Genomic DNA, 27329 nt, shown 5'->3' with positions numbered 1-27329 from the left:
CACCCCCGAGCATATAGCTCTAGCGGCTCCACTCTGGACAGCCAACAAAGGCAAGCCAGAGGTGGGGGATCCTGAACCTCGTCATTGTTCACTCCGAACTGCCACCAGGGCAGTCCAGAGGTGAGGACAGGGGCCTTCCCCGGGAGCGCTCGGTTCCCGCGGGGTCGCTACTCCCCGACACCTCGCCACAAGGTGCCCTGCGGGGTGACTGACTGCACGGCTGGAATATCTATTATAGATATGCCATCCGGGGGCGATGGGGTCGTCACATCCCTACGCCTGTATTAATTATTATTATATATTAACGAAGACGAAGACGAGACGAAATATTTTACAAATTTTTCCGTGAAATTGTCTTGTTACATTTCTTTTTATAACATGTAAACTTACATTCTATAGTGACAATATTTCTAAAATAAGTACACTATTTAAATAAGATTATTTTCTTATATCTACCCTTAATTTATGAATAGTTATTGTAACTAATGTACAGAATTTGCTTTATAAACCTAGATAAACAATAAAAAGGAGTAATTTTTCAGACATGAATAATAGCTTAATTTTGTGTTTTTAAATGTATGAGATTTCATCACAGCATTATTTATCACGCAAAAAAATACGTAATTGCGTCAGTATTATTGAAACTACGCACTTAATAAAGTTTTACTCAGTTTTATCAATTAATAGCTAATAATACATACAGTCTCACAAGTTTAAATTGTATTTACTTTTTTAATACCCATAGGTTTATAAAAGTAATTCATTTTATATGTTATTGGTTACTCTACATTTTCTCATATACATTTATTAGAAAAGTATTTAGAGGATTAGCAATTGCCACTATCTATAAAACTATATAAATTTTATTCAAAATGAATTATAAAAATTATAATTTATTACATAGGTAAGTAAGGGTTCAGAAATAAGATTGTAATCTATTATACCCATTTGAAACACTTGACCATAGAGTTAACAAAATTGTGAAATGTCAGTAACATTACTAAAAAGTAAAATTATTATGTATATTTGCTATTGTCGAGCCAATTTAATAGGCAACATTTGACGTCTATCATTGTTATCTTCGTAGGGTGGTAACCTGCTTAAAAACATCGATTAAAGTGAATTAATCGATACGGACTTGAAACATTTATCAATCGAACTTTAAACACATGTCAATAATTTATTATGATTTTTATTCCCAAGTAATCTATGCATTCGATTCTAGATGTCAGATTTCGATTTTTAGAGTAACGTCTCTGGTATTTAAAAAGAAAAAAGGTTTATTGACACAAAATTGTAGCAACGTCAGTTCTTTAAATCAGAAATTGTTTATTATGTTTAGAATGGTTTATCAGTAAAATGAAATCCTAAAATTACTTGTATCGGTCATTATTATTATAAATATGTATAATCGTAATTGAAAAAAGTTAAGCAAATGTGCAGTTCTAACAAAACGAAATATCATTTTATTCTATGTCGTCGTTACTAGGTTACGTTGTTGAATTTTGTTGAACTGTCAAATGTTGCCTATTAAAATGGCTCTACTATAGTCTACATTACGCACATCAGTTGTCAAAAATATTACGTTATTATATTATCTGTCACGAGACTTATCAATAAAATATAAACATAGATACAACAACTTATCGGCCTAGTTTACTGATTACAGATTTTTTATTGAGTCGTATCACAATCGATATGTTTTTATCTCAATTTCATTGAATTATTTTGCCAATGTCAGATATTTCGCCGTTTCGTAAAAGTATTTAGGGCTAAAGAAATTTTATTTCAATACTAACGATCGATTTATTTTACTAACTAGTTGCGCCTCGCGGTTTCACCCGCGTGGCTCGGCTCCTGTTGATGTTAGCGTATTGATAATATTGATATACATATATTATAGCCTATAAGGCTTTAATAAAGGCCTTCCTCGATAAATGGGTGTTAGATAACACCGAAAGAATTTTTCAAATCTGAGCAATAGTTACTGAGATTAGCGCGTTCAAACAAACAAACAAACTCTTCAGCTTTATAAATTAAAATTAAATAAGTATAAATTTCTAAAACCTATTTAACAATGACTGTGTATGTGTGACTGTATGTATGGCCTTGACTAGAGTTAAATGTAACGATACGAACAATGATGTTATAAATTTATTTAAGTTTGAAATATAATAAAATGAAATCGAACAAAAAGATTGTACAAAAAAGTACCTTCACACAATATTTGTCAATCTCATGATAGTTGATGATAAAAACGATTAGAAAAACTAAGCACCTTTTAATATTATGTGTGAGATGTATGTAAAGTGTAGAAAAAATAGATCCGGTTTCTGTACGTTACAGTTATTTTAAGATATCTACTATTGAATAATTTAGAGAAACTTACACATAATTCCGCCAATTAATTACTATCAACCATTTGGTCAACACAGAAAATATTGCAAATAATTATCATACTGATGTAAACACCATTCTTTATACATGTACGCTCGAAGTTCGAGCTTAAATTTCTAGCAATTTTATGCTTCTATAAATCTTTTCTTAAAGACCTTTGTTCTATTTTAGTTTTAAAGGTTTCTTTAAATAAATCACGTTAGAAGGATTTTCCGAAACTGATTATTTCATTTGGGCGATAAAGTCATTCAAATCTGCTGCCGTCATAAAATCATGTTTTCACCCGACCCCTTATCTTACCTCGTGTGTATCTTTGAATCTTTTGACAGTTGTTGATCTTAAATTTTCCACATAGATGTATCCAAGGTCCGATGTACGTAATTACTGAAATTGATGGCTCTTAAATTATTTCTATTTTCGCTGGCTAGTGGTTTTGAACGAGAACAACTTGGCTATAACTCTTCCTATTTCTGATTTAAACACGTGATTAAACTGTCAACGTATAGATACATTTTAAATTTTAATACGTATTCACAGAGCCTCTTAATAGATACATCGATAAATAGTGTGAACAAGTTATTATCTATTTTCGTTATCGGTCACAAAATTAAGTAAAGGAAACGGAATAAACAGACTCCACTAATATCCTTTTAATGTCGTTAAAATAAGGCTAAAGATAAACATCGAGAGGATTATTATTTATTAGCATTAGGAAAATATTCCATATTTTTTAAGAAGTGCCAATAATGGTCATACAAGATAATATAAAATAGAGAATTCATCTATATATATATATATATCTTTATCTTTGAAATTTGGCCAAATTTATTTGAATTTTAAAATTGAAATTGAAACTCCACAATTTTGCACAATAAGTAATTGTAAATAACCTAATTTCGACGTACCTATCGATAGCGGCAGAGTTTTGTCATGAATAATGTAGCTCTGCTAAATGTATGTAATTCTTCAGCAAACGTGATCTGCGTAGGTATTAGGTCTTCGAGGTATCATCGTGAATCGAATTTTAATGCTATTACATATTCCTAGACTTAAGTGGACTAGAAAACTCGACTTGTCACATTATGTGAACAAGAAAATGCTGTCAATTCTGTAAACAAGGAAGCACTCTTTTATTGTCTAGATCTTAGGAAATACTACAGAAAACAGTAAATGTATGCAAAATGAGCAGATATAAGATTATATATATTGACGAAGTATTAACATAAATTAGAATCTTAGCGTTCCCATGGAACTGAAAATAACCTATAAACCTACAAAAATAGTCACTAAATAAAATCAATCAACACAATTTAGTAAAATCTAGTTTTCTTGAATATTTATGCATAAATCTATCTTAATTAAAGAAACGGTAAGTCTCATAAATTAAGTTTTTTTTTCTCGAGTCTTCGTGTAACCGTTGTCCTGTCTAACATTATTTATGTTAACATTATTATAGTACAGTGAAGGCAAAATCTTGAAAAAGTGACGCAAATCGTTTATATACGTAGAGACTGTTAAATTCCTTTGTGATTCATTATTGCCGAAAATATAATGAAGAACTGTGCGTCATGATTTGTGCAAGGCTAATTTTAAAGATTTTTTTACGTTTTTTGGTGGTACCATATGAGAATAACGATTCATCAGATTTGTTAGCGAATAAAAATGGTCTCAATCTAACAAAGAGGATACTGAAGAATAATATAAATTGATGCAAATGTATCTTCTATTTACCACACACATAATAATAATTTAGGTGATCATAATATATAATAAAGTGCTGATTCGATTTCTTGAAGAAAACGTGTAAAAGTCAGACCGATCACCGAACAGGCCGTTTTGCAGGAATTCCCAAAAAGGTATGATACCTTTACATTCACAAAAGTATATGAAATAAAACATCGATATTATTAGCATTCAGGTCATTATGAATGTAACCGACATTATTGGCTATTTAAGTGTGTAATGTGTACATAAATTGTTGTAATTTCTCAATGGCAACCCGCGAAATTGTAATACGTGCTCCTTTGTCGTTCGATTTTGTATGCGAATTGCAAAATCGGGTATGGATTGAATGATTGAAAGTTATTGTATGTCATAAACTGTGAATACAAATCACAGGAGTGATAAATGTTATCCAATAATACTTATAGTACCGAATTGTTATCACGTGATGATGTTAATAGTGGTGCATTAGTGCTATAATTACGGAAAGAACACAAAGAAATAGATAAGTTGGTCAATGTTTAGAACTGATTACGCTTTTCTTTGTTTGAATTTATTTAGATATTAGACAATTTTTGGAGTAATAAAAAGTAAAAACATAGACATTAAACAACTTTATGTAATAAAAGGAGATAATAAAGTGCAGATAAAATCATTGATAGACATATAGACTAACTCGCTGAAAAAAATGTGTCTTCTCTTTTCCTTCCTTCCCCCAGAAAAACTTATGTATGGTTTACCACATCAACATTTTATTTTCAATTAATTAAATATTCATTATAAGCAGTAGGAACCGGAGACAATTTTTTGTTCAACAACTGCACAGTTGTAATCACTAGACCAAGAAGGACACAAAAAATTAACAGTTCCATCTTCTGACTGAATCTTTACGTAAACAACTTTATTTCCATAGTTTTTTGAACACAAGATTAAGTCATTCGCAATTGTAACGATTAAGCACTTTATGGTCTACTAGCTTTCCGCCCGCGGCTTCGCCCGCGTTTTCACAGAAAAACCCGTTCCCGTAGGATTTCCGGGATAAAACCTATCCTATGTCCTTTCTCGGGTATCAAAATATCTCTATATACCAAATTTCAGGCAAATTGGTTCAGTAGTTAAGGCGTGATTGAGTAAAAGACAGACAGACAGAGTAACTTTCGCATTTATAATATTAGTATGGATGGTACACTATATTCACTTTCACACACAAAAACTAAATCACTATATTGGATAGTGATTTTCCATACCATCTTGATCATCAAGATCAAATATTTTTCTTGAAATTATGAGACAACAATTTTCAGCATGTAGTAAGTACAATTTATGATAGCACATAATATGTAATATATCTAATTAACTGTTGATATTGTTAAATTATATTCCCGAGTTCTTAAGGCTTATTCTCTCAACGTTTTCGCAAATATTATCTGCTATACCGACAAAAATAACCGACAGATACTCAAGATTATATCTCTATCACATCACGATCTAAATGTGTGAAAAGTGTTTCTATGCAAAACCACTTGTTAATCATATCAAGATGAAGAAATGCGAAAAAATAGCGTCTCGATAAAAACTCAATTTTATAAGAGTAAAAAGTAATGTGTGCTCATAAATTATAAATATCTTACTAATGATTCACGTAACCCTCCAAAATCCACATATCTATAGATAGGTACTAACATTATAAAGCTGCTTGCTTGCTTGAACGCACTAATCTCAGAAATCACGGGTCCGATTTTAAAAATTATTTCACTGTTAGATAGTCCATTTATCGAGGAAGGCATAATTTCATCACGCTAAGACCTATGCGGGTAAAACCGCGGGGCAAAACTAGTAGATTATAAAGTTTATTGCGCTAAAGTGTTATTAACGTCTTGCACCGGAATTAATATTTATCATTCGAGACCAATGTTTACGAAGTGCTAATCTTAATGTTGCATTTGATTTAGGATTACGTTATATCAACAACTATATTAGGCTAGTGATACATCATCTGTACAAATATATATTTAATTTATAAGAAAGTTTTTAAATTGCATTAAAATATAATTTGCTGTATATTTCTTAAATCAGGTCTTAATTCAGAAAAGTCTTATTTTACTAATGGAATTGACCATCCATGTGTCCACGAATCACGATACAATATATCAAAAACAAATTAATATAAAAATTATATATTTATTATCACTATTATAGAGCTGACATATCATTCTTCATATCTTTGCGAAAAGGAAACTGCCAATACATTTGTTATTGAAAATTTATGCAACTAATCAGTTTGAAACTTGAGGAAGGAACAGGGCCATATTGTTTTAAATGCTCCCACGTGTAAGAACTTGATTACATTATTGTGTGTATGTTTGTCTTTTATGGTGTAAAACGTTTGGACTGGGAGTTAAATTTCTTAATCAACTATTCCTTCAAGATGGTTCTTAGTTACTATAGAAGCAATTGTGTCTACATTCTGCTCTCAGTTACTGATAGATTGACCAATAATGGAGCTAAGAATTTTCTTTTATGTTCAGGAGCTATAGCAAAGCTTTGTTATAATTTTGTTACAAGAAACAAAGCGTGTTGTCTCAAATCAATTTAGATTCTACTGAAATACTCATTAGATTTTATCCTATTTCTAAGAAGAATTTCTTATATTCGCTACAAAATAGTTAACGTTCTGATACGAGATTAAAAACAACCTTTATATCTCCTCGTGCACTTGGATTAAATGGCGCAGTGCCAGTATTGGCGTTATTATAATATTATTTGTCTATTACTTTTGGCTATCTGACAGTTTTGCTTCCGCTATTTCACTGACGTAAACCTGAATTTGAAGGGTATTTCGTACCTGTTAATTGAAATCACACTAAAACTAGCCATAGCATTTACTTCCGTATATTTAAATAATTCTGGTCTAACTTCTAAGCCTACTCTATGCCAAAATGTCATCAAATTTCAGAGCTTCGAATGATTGAGTGACATATCACACTAGCGGATTGCGAGCGGTTTCAAAGCGGAGCGGGTGCGCAACGAATACGTTGCGGGCGCGCAACGAACACGCCGCGGTTGCGCAGCGAATTCGTTGCGGACGCGCAACGATTTCGCTGCGAATAGAAGCGTCGACGTCATTTTGTATACTCTCGCACAAAAGCCAGCCCTTCCGCCTTCCCTAACTTCCATTCAATATTTCCATCGTTTCTGTAGCACTCAATTTTTTTACCGTACTGTGGAAATGCACTTACTTAACTAAAGATGTAATAACAACTGGAGTTGTTAAAAAAAGGTGCTATAAAATTGAATTACTAGGACTTTTAGAATGTACCATACATTCCAAAAGTATGTAACGACTGACCAGTATAATCTCTCCCATATCAACGTATGTTATAAAGAGATTTTGTGAACCTAATTATGAGCAAAGTGATAGTGAGTTGCTGGTTGCTTGATAAAATTTTCTATTCACTGCTATTTATTTAATAATAAGATAGCCCTGTTTTAGTTAAGGAGCTTTAACATTTATTTCACTAATGAACTTTCTTAATGAGCAATTAAGTTATCTGATTGCATTTCGACCAAGATTTAATAGATAAAACAATACCCTAAACAATAACATGTTATGAAACTCGTAAAAAATAATGATCTCATAATTATTATACTATCACAAGTTATAAGTAACAACCAGCACGGATTCCATTTTGTTAATGAGTGTACATGACTGCGACGTAAACGTTGCGCATCTGCCACGCGTCCGCAACGAATTCGCTGCGCAACCGCGGCGTGTTCGTTGCGCGCCCGCAACGTATTCGTTGCGCACCCGCTCCGCTTTGAAACCGCTCGCAATCCGCTAGTGTGATATGTCACTGAGTGACAAACATCCATATTAAAGAAAATGTTACGTAGGTACAATTTTAATGTTAGCATAATGACGGTGCTCCGTCATTTCTACCAACAAATAAAGTCAGAAGAACAATTTCGTGGATATTATGCTCAGCAGCAATATACTGAGTCTACCAAAATGACTCTATTTAAAAGGAGTATTCTAGCTGTAAAATGTCTACAGCGTGGGATAGTTAGTCCAAGAAAAGTCATTTAAAAGTAGATCAAGAAACAGTGTTAATAGTCAGTTTTAATATTATGTATATTATAATCAGTTTTATTGCGCTAATACGTTTCTAATGCTAAAATTGTTTACACAGCTCCCAATAAACATTTACAATTTCTAAACGCGTTTGATCTCTCAGTGCGCCACTTTATTTTCGTCCCCGTTTATTTTTTCTACCGAAATCTCTCTTATGTGAGGAATTCTGTTACTTTGGTAGTTTTATTTCATCATAAACGCGTTAAGTGCTGACATAAAATCATCAGGGTTTTACGATCGGATGATGTTTGCGATTTGTTGCATATTGAAGATTCAGGAGGTATTTTGGTCTTCTGAAGTCCAAAGGGTGCCAAGGACGGGCTAAGAACATTTTCTGAGATCCTATTTGTCGTATTTTAAATATTTTATTTATTAATTAGGTATGTAGTTGGTTTGGTAGAAATAATTTCAGAAGCAATAAAATTCTCAAAATCAAACAACAAAAAGTAAACAAGACTGAGGTGACCTACCTATATGTCCTCTCTCAAAAATGTCGAATGAAAAACAATAAGAAATTTTTTTATGCATGCGTGGAAGATTTTTGAATAAAGAATATCTATTTCTTCTGCAGAGCCTGCAGCGAAACTTCTTTATTGGTTTTAATTTGAGAGATGTTGTTAGACTTCATAAGTATAATATAACAAGTACAATAAAAAGTAATGTAGGTACATAATAAATTACAGTTCAAAAGATTTTCTCATGTACGTTTACGTAGTACGGTTATTTAACAATTATATTTAATAAAAATTTGCATTACAATGACACCATAAACTAATTTTACATAACTGGATCTCATAAAAATGCATAAAACATAGCGACCTTTAAAACTGTTCATTATGTCATACTAATATATTTTATTGGCACATTGATAAAATAGGCATTGCGAAATTTCCTTTTAGTTAAATTGCAAAATCGCAATTTGATAATTTATTTGAAAACACAATTTAAAATATCTGACCTGTCTATAAATGGTCAAGCGCCGGATAAAATATTATTCAAAACGTGTTTAAAAAAGAAGCATTTTTTAGAGATGCCGAAAATTTTGCAATGAGAATCAGTTTTTTTTTCGATCAAGGTCTAATTTTGTCTATTTATGTATTAAAAAAGTGTTTTTCCTCAAGAAATGCTAGTAATACTTTATTTTAATTTACATTTGCACACATGCGTTTTGCACATAATATTATTATGTTAAATAATAACTTTATTTTTTATTTATTATGTACTTAGTTTTCTTTTCACTGGTCTTAAATTCAAAAACATTTATAAAGACGTAACTGTTTTCACTTAAAGTACTTATCTCCGTAAATTTCTGTATATTTATTTAAAGCAGATAAACAATCCACTATTTTATGAGCATAAAATCTGTTTACAGACAACTTTAAACATTGATATTCGTAAATTTTCCATGCATATAAAATTTAATTTCGAAATATCACACTTTGAATGGAAGAATAGGTGATGTATTCACACATGTTTACTTGTATTTTTATTATTTTAATATTGAAAAATTTAAGTGTATAAGAATCTACTTACATTTTTCTATGGCTTTAATATTTTATAAAATTATATTAATTTAAACTTCTAATTCTTGAAAAAAATCTGATACTGCTATAAACGTATAATTTTTTTTTCATGTCGAATATCCATTTGTTTTTGTTTTTTCCTTATAGGTATATGATAAATAAATCAATCAGAAACAGTTCCCTGAATTTGAATGAATATCTGCATACCAAATTCAAAATTTCAGAGTTCACGTAGGTACACAACAAAAAAAAACTACGGATTTGCATAGTATGAATTTAAAGCATGAAACAGTAATTTTCATCGCCACCTACCACATATGTTGCCTGGCAGTGATTAACGCATGTTATAACTTTATAAGGCCTTCTGTACATTAATTTAATCCATACTAATATTATAAATGCGAAAGTAACTCTGTCTGTCTGTCTGTTACTCAATCACGCCTTAACTACTGAACCAATTTGCATGAAATTTGGTATATAGATATTTTGATACCCGGGAAAGGACATAGGCTACTTTTTACCCCGGGAAATAGGATAGGTTTTATCCCGGAAATCCCCCGGGAACGGGAACTATGCGGATATTTCTTAGACTGCGCGGGCTAAGCCGCGGGTGGAAAGCTAGTGATTATATAAATGAAATGAAATGAAATATGCATTTAATAATTTTAATTATTTTATTGCACAATAATAAAAGCGGTTGGATCGAATCCCATAACGCTCTTTAATTTTTATACATAATAATGAATCTATATCTATACATATAATAAATCTGTAGAAGGATCAATTCTGTACATTGAAAATATTGAAAAAATAAATAGCAGGGGGTGTTACTGGATCGATACCAAACCCAAATATGTGATTAAAAAAATTTTTGTCTGTCTGTCTGTCTGTCTGTATGTGAAGGCATCACGTAAAAACTAACGGTTCGATTTCGATGAAACTTGGTATAATTATACCTTATTATCCTGGGCATAAAATAGGATACTTTTTATCCCGGAAAAATACGTAGAAATAAATAAATCTTAATTTTTCCGCGCGGACGGAGTCGCGGGCGGAAGCTAGTAATTAATATATTAAATTCTTCACTTTTATTAACAGTTAACACTCAGCTTCCTGTCTTAATAATTATAAGAGATAAAGTAGGATTTTGTTCTGCAAAGTCTTCGTTCATTGTAAACAAGTCAATGATACAAAAGAAAACAATTCAAAAGACATTTCTATTGGCAATCGTTGTTTACAACATTTTACAATATAGCAAGGTGACGTACTCGTATTAATAAAAAAATATAATCTATTATTAACATGTGTTTGGTGTCGTTTTCTTCGTTAAATAATGTATCATCTGCTGACAACTAAGGCTTTTTTGCGAAAAACTTATTATAATATGTTAATTAACTTGACACTTAAACGAAAATAAATAATGGTTTAAATTTTAAAAAAGTCTTAACTATTAAGTAGGTATAACCTATTAATTTATATCACGTTATTTCAACAACTATGAAAGCAGGAATAATTATTTTAATTTGAAGCAATTTTCACGCACATCAAACGAAATACATGAGCGGAGTTTACAAATAAAACAATATGTACGTATACAATAACGCAGTAATTAACGACAGAAATAGCACGAACGATAACCGTTTGTAATATAAAAGTTATTTTCATTCCATTCTATATTTATAACACAGTAAAAATACAACAGTTGAGCCAGTTATCGGATTGACCATTCCTGTGTGGCTATTTATAGAACTGTTTAGTCATCTTTACATAGTCATGTATCCGTTGGATGATTGAGGATCGCGTGGTATGGAGACTTGTAGCATTGTTTAAAGAATTGTGTAATAATAATAAACATCCTCATAACTAGCATATCTTTACAGTTGTAGATTTTGATTGAAGAGGTATTTATGCTCGTTAAGTTACATAAAATGTTCAAATTAGCAAATTGAATTAAAGTTAATTTGAGTTTAATTAGTTTGATTACGATTTGCGATGTCCTTTTTTGAGTTGAGATTGTTTAAACAGTTAAAAATTATACGAAATTTGCTTTGACTTCGACTGTCGAACAACTAGAGAAGCAAATACTTTTTGATGCAAAAAACATGAGCGTTGAATTACAGAATTCTCTAACCATTTCTCTTTCGTTTTTTCTAAACTAATAAACAAAAAATATCTAGTAATTTGTAAAGCTTACTATTTAAAATTGCATAGTTAAAGTATCGATTGAAGTATGCACTTGTAACTGAAGTGTCGACACTCGAGTAGCAGTGGTAATATAATCAAATTACATAACATTTGTATACAATATTATATTAACGTACAAACACTTAACACTATAATATAATGTGGTTATTATACGCACCGTAATTGGAGACACACTCAAAATATTTTTTCGGCCATAGAATTTAAATATTGTTTTGCTCAACATATTTCGCTTTTTTACCTTTCTCCCCGTGGTTGCCTGGCAAAAATCACTGCTTAGTAATAAGGCCGCCCTTTTATGTGTTTTTGTAACCTTTTGTACTCAAGTAAGAATACAAATTCTTGCACAATAAAGTGTTAAACGAATATATAAATAACTAGATTTCCGCCCGCGGCTTCGCCCGCGTTTTCAAAGGAAAACCCGCATCGTTCCCGTTCCCGCGGGATTTCCGGGATAAAACCTATCCTATGTGTTAATCCAAGTTACCCTCTATATGTGTGCTAAATTTCATTGTAATCGGTTCAGTAGTTTTTACGTGAAAGAGTAACAAACATCCATACATCCATACATCCATACATCCATACATCCTTACAAACTTTCGCCTTTATAATAGTATTAAGATGAGAGAGAAGGAACATACAATTAAATGTCCATTAGTATGAAAAAGATCAATCAATCTAATCTTAGTAAAAATCGGCGTAAAAGGGTAATTAATTCACACAATACCATAACATTTTCTCATATTAAATGTATGCTAATTATTAACAAAAGAGTAAATTTGCGCTCAATGAAACTTTTATTATAACAGGTAGAGCAGACATAAGATAAAATAGGAGTGCATTTTTAAGCAAATAATTTAATGAGTAAATATCTAAGATATTTGTTGAACAAGCATTAAATTCAGATCAAATATGGTTACACACAACTTGTTTACATTTAGAAATCCTTTGAAACCAAAGCAACATCTGTGTGAGAGATAACGAGGCCAAAAATAGATCAACTACAATAAAGTCACACACACATACAGATTACAGACACATATACCGTGTACGTTCCTGCTATAAACTGCTACAGAGATATTCATTATTCACTCACACTAAACTGCTTCATTCTATATGGAAATAGTCTATTTTTAACTGATGTTTATTGCTGTCTCTCGACATTTGATACACGATCATATAGAATACGATAGATTTTATTTATTTTGGATCGCTATAATAGTCGCTACGTAAAAAACACCCATATTATTTAGTAAAACGTCTAACTATCGTGAAATTCTACAAGTTATTCTTCCTTTTTGTGTTCGAAGAAAGATCGATAAACCTAATTAATATTATTACTTACAAATGCTCTGTATAACCTTTAAAGTATTTAAAAAGCTGCAATTAAAGATAAAATACATACTTTATAGCATAATCTCACACGTAACAGTAAGCTCTACAAATTCTCATTACCTTACATTTTTCAGAATAAACAGTCATTTGTTTAATTCATATTTCCATGTTCTTAATTTACAGTTTATTATATTGAAAGCACGCACGTTACCTATAGGCTGTAACTATAAGATCCTATCCTATCCTTCCTACTTCCTATCCTATCCTATCCTATCCTATCCTACTTAATATTTTAAATGGGAAAGTTTGTGAGGATGGATGTATGTATGTTAGTTTGTTACTCTTTCATGCAAATAGGTACTACTGAACCGCTTACAATGAAATTTAGTGGACATATAGTGGGTAACTTGGATTAACACATAGGATTTGTGTTATCTACGCGGAACTATGCGGTTTATATTTGAAAACGCGGGAAAGAGTTAGTAATATATTTTATACAATGTAACATCTATTAATGTAGGTACATAGTTTATACAATAAATCAATTTCAATTTAAATTTAAACTAGATATCAATAATTTACATATTAAATGGATCCATAAAATCATTTTATATTATTCACGACCTTATTAGAAAATTATGAGTGCAGTCCATATTAAAATAAAATCATGAAAGTAACAGGTTTTTGCTGCTTGTGAAAACACTGCAATACCTATAAAATTCTAATAACACTTACAAAAATAGAGTTATATTTTTAGAACAACATTTAGGTTTCCAAATCCAGAAAATAATAAATAATAAGTGACACACTAATATTCTTGTTGATAAATTAATACAGACTGACCTTTATATTCACACCAAACATATTATAATATTTTGAATTCGCTTTTATTGTTCAGGTTGGTTCATGTAAGCTTGAATTGTAGAGTAAAATTCCAAGGTCGCGGCATGGCAATACCGTCACGTCATGTACCTATTTTGGTATCTTTGAATTTTGCCAAAGAAGTTTCACTTCTGACACGTATGCTTGGCAATCGATTAATTCGATTAATTTATCATGAAACTTAATATTTTTGTTTTTATTCTTCTATCTATTGGGGTCGATGCTAGATCGTTTAACATGTTTAAAATTATTTTAATCACCTCTCACAATCTTATGTCTAGGATATTGATCGCCCCAGCTTCGCCCGTGGTACATATTTCGCAATAAAAGGTAGCCTATGTTCTTTCTCAGGGGCTAAAGATCGTCTGTGCCAAATTTCATCAAAATCGGTTGAGAGGTTTAAGCAGGAAAGCGTAACAGACAGACAGACAGAGTTACTTTCGCATTTATAATATTATATCGTAATCGTAGGGATTATATCGTAAACAAATCAATTTAGATAGATATTAACGCCATCTTTAGATTAAGAGGACATAAAATAAATGGTAAGAATAACGTAATAATATGCCTTTTGAATTCATTATTTCCAGGCTCCAGCAAAATCTCTGGATATATTTTCCTTAAATAGAAACAAAATTTAGCAGCAAGAATACATTTTAGAATATTTGCCAGTTAAAAAAGCCATGGCGTATGCCGTATATTATGTATCTAAACCTCTTATTACCTCATTGTATCGTCATGGCGTGTCGAAGCATTGTAATTTGTATCATTATTTGAAGAATGTCATGAACCGGTCCGAAGTTCGGACAAAATCACGTTCCGTTCTACGTTCGTATACCTTACACCGTACACGCCCTAAATGAGAACTATATAGTACTAGATTTCCACCCGCGGCTTCGCCCGCGTTTGCAAAGGAAAACCCGCATAGTTCCCGTTCTCGTGGGATTTCCGGGATAAAAACTATCCTATGTGTTAATCCAAGTTACCCTCTATATGTGTGCTAAATTTCAATGTAATCGGTTCAGTAGTTTTTACGTGAAAGAGTAACAAACATCCATACATCCATACATCCTTACAAACTTTCGCCTTTATAATATTATATATATTATATATATATCTGTGGCATCTGGGAGACACCTGTTAACTCCATTTTTGGCAAAATTTTGTTAGATACATGTTTGATAAGTACAGAAAGCGTAGATTTTTTTGATCCAGGCGTGATATCTCTACGTCCACGGGAAGTAAATGAAAAAAAAATGTACACTCCTGTTAAATCCAAGATTTTTTGCTACAATCAAGATATATTATAATTATCATTAATATATCATAGTAACTTTTGATGCCAAACCTGATAACTAATATAATAAGTACATAAATGTTAATTCCAAGCTTTATGCCTATGGACTAAAACTTGTTAAGTCCCAGTTACCGCGTATGTACCAAAAACATGAGATACCTACATGTTAATTATTGCAACTTATCAGATTTGGATTTATATTTCCAATTTGGTTTATATAACGGTGACTACTAAATAATTAAAATACAGTGTTATTTTAATGTAAATATCTATTTATTTTCAAAATAACCACCATTTTGCCGATGGGGGATAATTAATGTGGCTCCGGGGCGACTAGGAGAGTAAACTCTATCGTTATGGCGGTTATGAGACTGTTCAATCGGAAAAATATCTTCATCTGTGAAAAAAATATTTTTCCACGCTTCACCAGCGGAGCGCGCTTTCAGTAAGCGACATATTATTTCAAGGAGTATTTTTTTTATCTTTATCACCCAACCGCTGCGCTTTTCGCAGCTTGTATGCTGTTAACTTGAGTTCATTTTTAACAACTCGTTGCAACGTTGAATGACTTACACCTAAATCTCGAGCCATTTTTCTTACCTTGGCTTGTGGATTGCGGGTCAATCTTTGTTTGACGATATGTCGAAGCCTAGGCGTCCTCAGAGTTCTTTTTCTGCCTCTTCCCGGACGATCACCAAGATGGCCAAGCATATCGTATTAAAGTCGCAGTATCTCGCACTGCCGCTTACCAAATAAGGATATTATTGCAAAAAATTACTAATTTTTAATTTATGCTCTTCACAAATAACTTTAAGTTGGCGCCAAATCATGTGAAAATAATAATTAAAAAACAAAAGCAACGCAGCATGCCCCATTTTTTAAATTTATTATTTTCAAATTTGTCAACGTAATTTAGAACCACTCTGTATATTACCTGTTATGTATTGTATTGCATTGGCTCAAAAATCTACCGAAATCCACCACAAGTTTCTCGTGCCAGGTCACACTCATTTTATTAGAGTATGACGGTGATCATGCGTTGATAGAAAGATTTGTTAAAGAGTACAACCCGAATATTGCAGTTGAATGTTATAAAAATGACAAGCAAAAATTTCTCGGTGAAATTTATGACACAAACCGAATTTTACAGTTTTTCGAAACTACTAAGAATTTTGTCAAAAAAAAATTGACATTTCAAAACAATCTTTTGCTTGGAAAAGTATTTTCTGGCTAAAATTTGAAAAAAAATCAGCGGAAGTAAGTTTTAAGTATTCATTGGAGAAATCTTTGAAAAGCCTTTTAGGACATTTTCAATGAAAAGAAGAGGAAGGCAAAGTATATTTTGTTTAGAAACATTACTCCCTGAACAGGCATATGTCGGAGGATTGGCGATTGATCCATTAAATCTTTAACCAAAAAGTTTAAAGATTTAATGGATCTTATGCAATTCATTGATCCAGTATAACGCGATTTCTATTCTAATTTAAACCAATCAGCTTCTGTTTTGGAAAACTACTCAGATAGCGAAGAAGATTATGATTAGTATCCAAATGAGTGATTCTTTTGTTTTGGTATTTATTTGATATGTGCCTTTATTTAAATTTTCCGTTGCATGTACACTCCTGTTAAGTCCATACTTTTATTAAAATTAGCCATAAGAGTGATTCCATTGTGAAATCTATACTTATAATAAATCTGTAGAGAGGCCAATTCTGTACATGGAATATATTTAAAAAAAAACTATGAAGGGGTGATAAGGGATCGCTACTGATGCCAAAAATGCAATCAGTAAAATTTTTGTCTGTCTGTCTGTCTGTCTGTCTGTCTGTCTGTATATTCGTTATAGAAACAAAAACTACCCGACGGATTTTAACTAAATTTGGCACAATTATTCTTCATACTCCTGGGCAGGTTATAGTAAAAGAATCATGTAAATCGGTGTAGAAACACCAAAGTTATACATGAAAACGTCATCGCGCGTGAATACAGAATCATGCCATAAGGATTATTTTTGTGTATCAGTTGCCGCGTTCGACGCGCTGCGCGGCGGGAGCTATAAAAATTAAAAAGGCGGCGGGTCTGCACCCGTTTCGCGTTGTCACGGCATCACGTGTGAATGGCTGAACCGATTTCGATTATTCTTTTCTATTATATTCCTTGAAGTACGAGGATGGTTCTTATGTAGAGAAAACGTAAATATGTACCACGGGCGAAGCCGGGGCGGACCGCTAGTTAACTTATAAATAAAGAAATATAACAAAAATAACGTAAAACATTGAGATAATGTAAAATTGTTTTAATTAAATGAATAGCAATGAAATAATCATTATTTTTATTTTGCTCATTTTGAGATAAGTCCATTCCACTGCAATATTTTTTTTTGGTTATAATCTGATAAGTCACATTATTCGCTAAACTACTGCGTCAAATTTGTAAACTGTACAAGCAAAAAAAGGGTTAATATATGATATTTGATTATAATATGACATAATTCATTTATATCTTATATCCGATTTTTAGCAGCCAATAATACATCAATAATATGTTAAATTGCTTCTCCTGAAAATTTAACTTTTTGGAGTTAACAGGTGTCTCCCAGATACCACAGATATGTATTAGAATTAGATATAAGATGTAGTTACTAGTATGAGAACTATATAGTATGTAGTTACTAGCTATAAATAATAACTTAGGTATAGTAATTAATTCACGCTATTGTTATTTACAGAACCGAAAATAAGTGTAAAAGGTGTGGTTACAAAATTCAGTTAAAACTTTCAAATTTTAATTCAGTTATTGTTTTTATAACAATTCTGGCATTTACATGAACCATCTTCTAACACATTTTATCTGCTGTAAATTCATGTCAGATGGGGTATTTTCCCGCTACTCTACAGTTGTAACAAAAATCAGCCGATAAATCATAATCATTAGGCATCTCAGATGACTTCTGAAAAGTAACATCTATTATAGTAATTTACACACATATAAATAAAAACGACTCACACAAATTATTAAACTCTAATAAAAGAGACTGAAATAAATTACGTTTGACAAATGAATTAAAATGGAATTAAACATAACCGTATTGATACACATTTCATTACCATTCTATAATTCACTTATTATATATAATATATGCAAATTAAATGATAATGCTATCACAAAATAGCATAGCACTTTATTCGTAATAAGAACAATTCAAGAACCGGTATAAAGAAACCCGTTTTCAGTCATCTTCGAGATATTTCTTTGGCACGTTAATTAATTTACATAGATGCCTGGCTGCTTTACTTTTATCATTATTTGTCTTTCTATTTTCTGCTAAGTATTTATATCCTTTTATCAGTGCATTTGTATCTAGAAGTGCATCTGAACAGTCATCCATTGTTAAATCGTATAAATAATTGACTACCAGATGTTTTAAGCATGACTGAAGAAATATAACGTCAAAGAACGAACAAGACTAAGCTACTAAATAATTGTTACAATATTATAATATAGTTACAAATTACAGACGTACTACGTGTTATGTAGGTATTATTTGAGCGCAATATTGCGGGTACCTTATTTGTCTAGATATTATCAAATTAAAATGTTAACCCAATACACCATAATAATTTCAGCTTAACAGACCAGATTTTTTTGTGTGAAAGAGCATAAAAACACATCGATAATAACAACACACAAGAAAATATTGTATATTAGTTACTACAAACATATTTTTTATATTCTGTACTAGCGGTCCACCCCGGCTTCGCCCGTGGTACATATTTACGTTTTTTCTACATAAAAACCATCCTCGTAAGTACTTCAAGAAATATAATAAAAAAAGAATTATCGAAATCGGTTCAGCCGTTCTCGAGTTATGCGCTTACCAACACATTTTGCGATTCATTTTTATATATTATAAAAGATGACAGATAGGTATTATATAAAGAAACAGTGCATAGCAGCGTAAGCACAGAAAAATAAATACAGCAATTAATAATTAATGTTCGGTAAACATTAAAAATAGCCCATAACATTAATTTTATGTTTTATGTGATAAAATATTGTTGTTCCCATTGTGATACGACTCCCATAATACGAATCGAGCATTAATAGAATACGTGACAATCCCTTATCTGTTATGAGTTAAAAATAGATCGCGGAAATAGTGTCCACATAATATACCTATATCTTTACATAATACATAACAAGCAGATAAACTGGACTCGTTACCTTTGTCCTTGTAAATGGAGAGAAATAAAATAATATATTTTATAGCTATCACCGCACCGCGGTTGTGTAGAATCTCCGAAAAAGAATGTTAGGGTAGGTAGGTATGTAAATAAAAACATTTTGACCTAGAACAAACGTTAGCTACTGCTAGAACGTTGTAAGCGCTCATTATATGTATAATATAGTCTATTGGGAAATTATTATTTGATGTATAAAATTTGCACAAAATAATGTGCGTTGATACGCAGAAAAAAAATTGTAACTGCTCAGAGACCGTATCCATACTAATATTATAAATGCAAAAGTAACTCTGTCTGTCTGTCTGTTACTCAATCACGCCTAAACTACTGAACCAATTTGCATGAAATTTGGTATGGAGATATTTTCGACGTCCCCCGCGAATAATCCGGTAATGACCTATTACGGGGTTCTTCATGTTATGCGTTTTTCGGCATCTAGAAGTTAAAATACACCATGTAAATTTTTTTCAGAATTTTTCTATCTTTATTTACGAAGATATAAAAAACTACGCGTTTATTCCATAAAATAACATTAAAATGTATTTGAAACGAATAATATGGTTTTAGATCTTTACGAAAAATAATATCAATATGATTTGACAGTAAGCGTTGTTACGATATTATTCAGGTAAAAAGTTTTCTACATTATTTAATTAAGTGCTAGTACAGGCTTATTCGGGGTTTTATTAAGAAATCGATTTCCCGCTACTTTCATTATGGAGTGCAAGTATGCAAGGTATTTTTTTAAACACTCTTTCTATTACTTAGCAAATGATTTACACGGCCTTAGAAAAAATTAAAAGAGATGAAAGTTTGATAGATAAACGAGACAGGCATCAGAATAGACCACATCGAAACCTTCATCTTCATCTTCATTAGATGCTGGTCGTCCGACTCAGGTTCTACCTGCTGGCCAAAATAAGCCCCCATCAGTATGGCTTCATGCCACAGAGGAGCACCGACGACGCCCTCTATAGACTAGTGAGCCACATCAGAAATAAGAGGGAGGAGAAGAAGATTTCTGTTGTGGTATCTCTAGACATAGAGGGAGCCTTCGACAACGCCTGGTGGCCAGCCATAAAGGTGCGGTTGGCCGAAGTTGGGTGTCCGGGGAACGTTAGGCGGGTGATCAGCAGATACCTGAGTGGAAGAGGTGTGAAACTTAGGTATGCGGGTGTGGAAGTGAGTAGAGAGACCAACAAGGGGTGCGTGCAGGGTTCCATAGGTGGGCCGCTCCTGTGGGACCTCTTGCTGCATCCTCTGCTGTGGATGTTAGAGGAGATGGATGTGTTTTGTCAGGCTTTTGCCGACGACATTGTGCTAGTGTTTGATGGAGATACTGCTTTAGAAATATAGACGAAGGCAAACTGCACATAGAGGAAAATTGACGAATGGGGTGTCAGAAATAAACTAAAATTCGCGCCACACAAGACATGTGCCCTGCTCTCGACACGAAAATTAAAATTTGACAGGCCACGACTTGTAATGGGGAGTGTGGACATCCAATATTTCGAAAGTATTAAGATACTGGGCCTTACTATATTGATGGCGGCCTGACATTCAACGCCCATGTCGGGAGCGTTTGCAAAAAGGCAATCGCCCGTTATAAGCTATTAGCAAGAGCAGCCAAAGTAAGTTGGGGGCTTAACCCCCAAGTAGTTAAGACTATATGTATCGCAGCTATATAACCGACTATATTGTATGCATCAGCAGCGTGGGCACCCAAAGCGGAAAAGATGGGGGTCCAAAAGAGGCTTAACACCGTTCAACGGGGTTTTGCCCAGAAGATCTGCAGAGCATATCGGACTGTCTCTGAACTCTGCGATGCTGTTGGCTGGGATTCTCCCTCTTGACCTCAGGATACTCGAAGCTTCGAGGCTTTATGAGATCAAGAGGGGTGTGTTGCACCCGGCGGTGTTGAGGGACAGGGAGATGGAACGAATGGCACCCGCGATACGGACCCACATACGGCAGAGCAGGTAGAGCTGGGGTTTGGCTTGATAGATGCCTATGCCGACGTGGTTAACACCCACGTCTTCAGGGTCTATAGGAACCGCCCTTTCCGGAAACCGGATTACGATCTGTGTACTGTTTCATTCGTCAAGCTTATTTTGAGACAGGATACGATCAGCGAATGGGATAGGAGATACGATGTAGGAGGAACGGCCGGAGTCACGAAGCCCTTTTTCCCAAGCGCTGCTGCTGTATACAAGGTAGTCGCGAAAAAGACATCACACACCACACCACACAAGTACTGACTGGTCACGGTGGATTCGCATTCTGTGAGGTTCTGATGAGGATTCTGATTAAATTTTAACTGTAATAGGACCATAGTATAATTTTCATGATTGTGTAATCATGTGTAATAGTCGTGTTTTCAGTGCAGTGTCTATTTTCTATGATAATAATAACTATCGTGTTTTGTGAAACAATCCAAAGTTGTTTCATTTACTAAAATGTCCTGTATTTCATAAAACATACTATAATAATCATCAAATAATACTTAAGTAAACTATTCGAATAAACAGTAATAGTTATAACAATAAAATGTACGTTACTGTTAAACAATCGAATAACCAAATAATAGATTATTACAAATGTTCAGTATACAAAACAAATAACACGAATATTAGCGCAACAAGATTTTACTGTTGCCGTCGAAAATATAAATTTACACGAACAATATCGTAAGTGATATTACTGACCAGAGCTTGACCTACACTAGTATAGTAAAATGAATCCAGCTAAATTATAACGAAGCCCTTGGGACTACTTAAATTTTGTTGAAATAACCAGATAGCTAAAAAAATTAGCTTCCATATGCGATATTAAAAGTCTCTGATACTTGTTGTTTAATGGAGTTATTAAGGAAAAATGGTTTTTTATTTTTCCTGAACATTTACACTTTTACGATTACCGGATTATTCGCGGGGGGCGTCGTTTTGATACCCGAGAAAGGACATAGGATAGGTTTTATCCCGGAATTCCTACGGGAACGGGTTTTTCTTTAAAATGCGGGCGAAGCCGCGGGCGGAAAGCTAGTTTATAATAATTATTAATCTTAAACGGTCAACTGGAGAAATGCCATCTATGTGATAACGTATGAAACTATAAGGATAGATCGTTCTAAATGTACTCTTGTAGTTCTGCTACTCGCCGCGAGATGGCACGGTTTATAAAATATTCAATGTTCGTTTTTACTGTTTTCTGAAAGTATAGAGATTTGTGATAAACATAACACGTCATGATAATATTTATTTATCACAATACCTGTTAGTCATGAATTTGCATTTTTTTTTTTTTCGATATTTGATATGAATTAAAAACTTAAATAAGAAGATAGGTACCAAATAACTAATACCAAACACATTCACAGATACCTAAAAAAATCTAAGTACATATTTCAATTATATCAGGATTTGATTAAATATCAAGCTCTTACCCGTGGGAAATAATAAAATACCGTTTTGTTCTGAGATAATGGAACTGCAGCACAGCCAGAAATTTAATAGTTATTTCATGGATGTATCTGAAACGAAAAGACATTAATTAATTCTAAAGAAATATCTATTATTTATTAGACTTTAAAGAGATAGAAGTTAATAACTGTCTTGAATTTAAAATAAAACTAAACGAGGATAAAACTAAAATAAACTATTTTATAATTTGGAAAACTACCAAGTTTTATGTCCATTTTTGTTTGATTTAGAAAAGATATGATCTAATCAGATCGATAGCCACGAATATAGAAGTCGTGATTTTCCTATAATATGTATCTTTATTTAAACCACAGATAAACACACTATTCACCTATCTTTAGTTTTGAGTATAGTCTGTGGTATAGTGCCAAGTCTATCCGGCATAATATTATTATAACCATTTATACATAAAAGATTATACCTATTGAAAACCATACGTTGATAGTGTCCCTTACATGTGAGAATTAATAATTAAAAATAATTGAAGTTAACAGTTACCAAGTTTCATGCATTACAAAAATTCTGTAAAAAAATTACTTTACCTTTTAACATTTTCTGTAATGTAAATGCTTTCCACATATAATACTAATTCAACATTGTCATAAAAAACCTCAATATCGACAACCCTAAATACATTTTAGCTACTGACTTTGCGACTACGACTTTGCTATCTCAAGTGGTTGGAACTAGTAAAGTCACCATCACTTGATACAAATTGATCTCTCTGACGCCCGCGTCACGTGCGCGAAACGAAACATTTGGATTTAAACAAAGCATTGATAAAATCTGATAAACTACGTTAATACTTTCTGACGTTGAATTGTGAACTACATAATATTATATGAACAGCTGTGATAATTAGGAAAAGTTAAAGAAACGTCTGTGTGTGAAGTGTAACAATACTTTCTTCGTTTCTTGAGGGTATGATGAAAAACTGTTTTATTTACATTTACCCGCCGGTGATATAAACAAGAGACGCGTTATTATTGTAATAAAATAAAGTGACAAGGTATTGTGAGTGCATTTACGCCGAGATATAGATATTATAAGGTATGTTTTATTATTTTTTTCTTCTCATTATCGACAAAGAGTAGAAAAACATTCCGAGAATTAAGTAATCTTCAACAAATAACGCACATAATTATTATTTGTTCCTTAACAATTTTCGTACAACTAATAAGGTAATAAGGTTCCTTAAAACAATCAAATGTTGCGTGTCATACAAATTGCGGCGAAAATAACGCGAAGTCTTTTGGATGATGTGCATGTCATTATAAATGATTGACGAGGGAAGAAAATTAAGATATAAATGTAATTTACAGGTGTATAACCGAGGTATGTTCTTATCGCATCAATAATCTTTACGGTTTGCGAGATTTTAGTACATTAACGCCTCTTCTTGGATGGATTTTATAGCAATGGCCTTCTAGAGGGAACATAAAAGCTTGTTGCAGAGAAATTTAAAAATATTTACGATGAGATGAAGTGCTAGAGTAGATAATAAGCAATAACCCGTGAATCGGGTCTGGAAAAATAATTCCTAAAAGGTAATTTGCTGAATATTTTCTACGAATTTAATCTTACAAAAGTTTTAACATAAATCATAATATTGATTAGTTTACAATTTACATACCTAATTGGTGCTTAACATTCGCAGACGAAGCTTTTCAAATCATTTATTGATCGCACTGATTATTTATTTTTCATACATCTTCCGCGTTAGTCACTACCGATTTGGTTAAAAATTTAAGCTAATTATTTTAAAATCTCATGAAAAACGATGACACTAGAAAATTTATGCTACGAAATTTACATAAAATGTCAATGATAAATTTAGGTATTGAAAAATGCAAAAAATATCTGCTTTTTAAATTCCAGTGAATTTTAAAAAGAATAACTTGCTTAATTTAACTGATTCGTTTAAAAGTTGCAATTTTTATGTAAAACCCTTACTCGTATAATTCAAAACATTCATTCCGTTAAAAATAAACTTGTATTTTTATTAAAATTTATCAATTGCACTTGTCCTACTTTTAAATTGTAGCTGCATTATATAAGGGTATCAATTAAAACGATATTTTATATACAATTATGAATTTATAAGAGTAATTATTTAATTAGTATTTTTATGAATATTTTAACAACTACAGCATACACCTATAAATTTATAATAGTTACCTACTGTTATAATATTATGTTAATTAATAGATATATAAATCTGAGTCCTTTTTAAAAAGAATAAATATTAAAATGTATTTTTAAATAAATTTATTCTACTGTTGAACGTGACTTAATGCTATTTTTGCATTATAATTAATTTAATTAACATAATAATAATAATTGTAAACTGATTATAATTGCCAACGATCAATTTGGCCCAATTAATAAATATTAATAGTAAGCATTGAATAAAATATACATTATTTTTTCAACACAATGCTTTTGCTGTAAGTGTAGAAAACTTTAAATTCTTGAATTTGATATGATTTTTTGTCAAGATTTTATTTTCGTTAAGGTTTATTTATCACTAGCTGTGCCCCCGGTTTTACCCGCAGTGCTCCGCTCCTGTTATTCTTAGCGTGATGATATTATAGCCTTCCTCGATAAATGAGCTATCGAACGCCGAAATAATTTTTCAAATCGGACCAGTAGTTCCTGAGTTTAGCGCGTTCAAACAAACTCTTCAGCTTTTTAATATTAGTATAGATTTGATGAAGATTCATAAAATACATATACTGTTTGTTGAATGGTGTCATATTACCATAAGCATAAGATAATTTGTATAATAGACTTTCCTTGTATTGACTATTGAACGCAAATTATCACTTTTGTTAATTATTTAGTCGTGTCTTAGACTTATTTGTTTATGCCATTATGCTAAATTGTACTCATTATGTTCAAAGTGCAACATTGTGTATGAGTTGAAAATATTTTCTATTTTTATAACATTAAGTGACATTATAATTTATTTAAATAATTTATAGAATAGTTCGAACTGTAGCGTGTTCGAATAAAGTTAATCTATTAACGTGTGCGGTGTGTGGTCTTTTTCCACGTTTTTAGACAAAAATGATTGTCTCAAAATGAGTTTTTAAAATTTTTTATCAATATAGATCGTCTCTTTTACTTAGCTTATTATCGAAAACCTCTACTACGAATATTGATTTTAGAATTTAATAATAATCGATTAATTATCGAACGTACATTTCATTTCATATTACTATCTACTAGTATAGCTACTAGTTTTTATTCTGTGGTACATACATTTTTATATAATTTAATAGTCCCTTTATAACTTTAACATAACTTTTAAAAACTAAAATATTATAAGTAGTACCCAAACATAGATTACCAAATAAACCGAGCTTACAAGCGGCCGTTCAAAGGCATCTAAAGCGGATTCAAAAGTTTGACAAACAAATCAACTTACATTAACACTATTAACATATATCTATTAAACAGCACTGTTTATCCGCTATATATGTTATGTATATCGTAATTATAGGTACATACATTTGTACGGTCAACATATCACGCGGTTTCAATTACGCATCGCTTGCTAAATGATCGACGTCGCGTAACGTCACTTTATTGTTTTTATATACAGGGTGTAATCGTTAAGTGTGCACAGGCGATTTTTCCGTAAGTATCACAGATAACAAAAAACTTTAAACTGATATCGAAAGTACTTAACCTAATGAGTAAAATGGCGGTAATAAATTTTTAAAAATAAATCGAGAAATATCAAAAAAATTATCTTTAAACCCTCCCATACATTAAGTATGAAATATGAATATCCCATATACACCCTACATTTAATATGAAAGATTTTAGCTTTCTTTTTCTTTTTTTGTAAATGTCTGGAAAATCCCCGGGAAATGCTCGGAAAATCCCCGGAAAAGCCTGGGAAATTCCCGGAAAATAACCGGAAAATGCCTGGGAAATGCTCGGAAAATGCGTGAAAATGTCCGGAAAATATCCGGGAAATGCTCGGAAGATCCCCGGGAAATGTCTGGAAAATCCCCGGAAAATGCCAGGGAAATGTCCGGAAAATGCTCGGAAAATCCCCGGAAAAGCCTGGGAAATGCCCGGAAAATAACCGGAAAATGCCTGGGA

General features: G+C 32.1%; 1 protein-coding gene across 2 annotated transcripts in view; it reads left to right on the top strand.

Moving 5' to 3' along the window:
• The window catches only part of for (cGMP-dependent protein kinase for), a 108662-nt gene that overhangs the window by 3484 nt on the left and 77849 nt on the right, over positions 1-27329 (top strand). The window contains exon 1 of one of the 2 annotated variants that reach the window (XM_089706127.1): positions 24124-24263. The exons of the other annotated variant lie outside the window; for it this stretch is intronic. The gene's annotated coding sequence lies outside the window, so the exon portion shown is untranslated. Of the gene's footprint in view, positions 1-24123; positions 24264-27329 lie in introns of those variants that run through there. 2 annotated transcript variants of the gene reach the window in all.

This window comes from Colias philodice, chromosome 17 (genome assembly GCF_061535455.1).
Source record: "Colias philodice isolate Cphi_HAF_F1 chromosome 17, ilColPhil1 Martin Lab GWU primary, whole genome shotgun sequence".
Taxonomy (NCBI): Eukaryota; Metazoa; Arthropoda; class Insecta; order Lepidoptera; family Pieridae; genus Colias; species Colias philodice.
The sequence above is the reverse complement of the archived record's forward strand: the minus strand, read 5'-3'. Positions and strand labels throughout refer to the sequence as shown.